We start from the raw sequence: 1,557 nt of genomic DNA, 5'->3' as shown, positions 1-1,557 counted from the left end.
TTTTGTTTGTTTGTTTTTCAGAAAGAAGATTTATTATATAAAGGTCTCTTTATCCTGTTGCAAAGAAGGTGCTTTTCTTTTGGTTTCCATAGGTGGTGTCTAAGCCTTTTGGATCCCTGCTTTATATAAGGTCTTAATGATGCTTTTTAAATTTTCTTGTAGATATTTAATCATGCTCACTACTCTCAGTTTCTATCTCTGTCAGTGTCAGCGACAGTCTCAGCAGTGTTTGCTCAGATTCCCCTGGGACTCCCCGGTAATGGGTCTCGGAGAGTATGGGGGAAGGGGCCCTGTAGCTTAGGGGTTGGGAGCTGAGGCTCAGCCTTTGTTTTGCAACTGTGGCCGGCAGAAATCAGTTGTTGTTCTTCTGTGGTCCCGTCCCGCTTCTCTGCTTTCTGCCCTGATGACTGGGCCCTGCAGCCAACTGGCCATAGGGAGTCCAGAGCTATCCCAGGAAGGAATGTTCAGATAACTCACTGCAGGAACTCACCACTCATTCTCCCTTCCCCCTCCTCCTTCAGGGAGCTCCATTTGCTGCCAGAGGCAGTTTCTTTATTACTCCTAGTCCACCACCTGACACCTGAGGTATGACCAGTGGTAGCTCTTATGCACAGATCTCAGGCTCAGATGTGCTGGTGCACAGTTTATTGTTGTTTTAAGTGGAAAGTTCTGGGAACGTCTCTCACTCCTCCATGTTTCCTAAGATCTCCAACAAGGAACTTGATTCCTGCTCTTCCCCTCACTAAGGACTGTCCTCTCCACAATCAGAATTCGCCACAGTATTGCCATTTTAATGATGTTAATTCTTCCTAACCGTGAGCATGGTATATGCTTCCATTTATTTGTATCTTCTTCAATTTATTTATTCAATGACTTAAAATTTTCTGAAAACAGGTCTTTTACCTCCTTGGTTAATTTGATTCCCAGGTATTCTATTGTTTTCGATATAACTGTAAATGAGATTGTTTTCTTAATTTATCTTTCTGAAAATTTATCATTGGTGTATAAAAATGTCACACATTTCCGAATGCTAATTTGGCATCGTGCTACTTTACTGAATTCATTGATCAGTGCCAGCAGATTTTTGGTGGAATCTTTAGGGTTCTCTCTATATAATATCATGTCATCAGCAAATAACAAGAGTTTTACTTCCTCCTTTCCAGTTGGATTCCTTTTATTTCTCTTTCCTGTCTTATTGCTGTGGTGAAAGTGGGCATCCTTGACTTGTTTCTGATCTTAAAGAAAATGCTTTTAGCCTTTCCCCATTGAGTATGATGTTAGCTGTAGATTTGTCATATATGGTCTTTATTATGTTGAGGTATGTTCCCTTTATTCCCGCTTTGCTGAGAGTTTTTATCATATATGGATGCTGGATTTTGTCGAACACTTTTTCTGCATCTATTGATATGATCATATGGTTTTCATCTTTTGATTTGTTAATGTGGTGAATCATATTAATTGATTTGTGAATACTGTACCAACCTTGCATCCCAGGAATAAATCCAACTTGATTGTGATATATGGTATTTTTAAAGTATTGCTGAAATCAGTTTGCTA

The sequence above is a fragment of the Pteropus alecto genome, unplaced genomic scaffold (assembly GCF_000325575.1).
Source record: "Pteropus alecto unplaced genomic scaffold, ASM32557v1 scaffold459, whole genome shotgun sequence".
Taxonomy (NCBI): domain Eukaryota; kingdom Metazoa; phylum Chordata; class Mammalia; order Chiroptera; family Pteropodidae; genus Pteropus; species Pteropus alecto.
The sequence above is the reverse complement of the archived record's forward strand: the minus strand, read 5'-3'. Positions refer to the sequence as shown.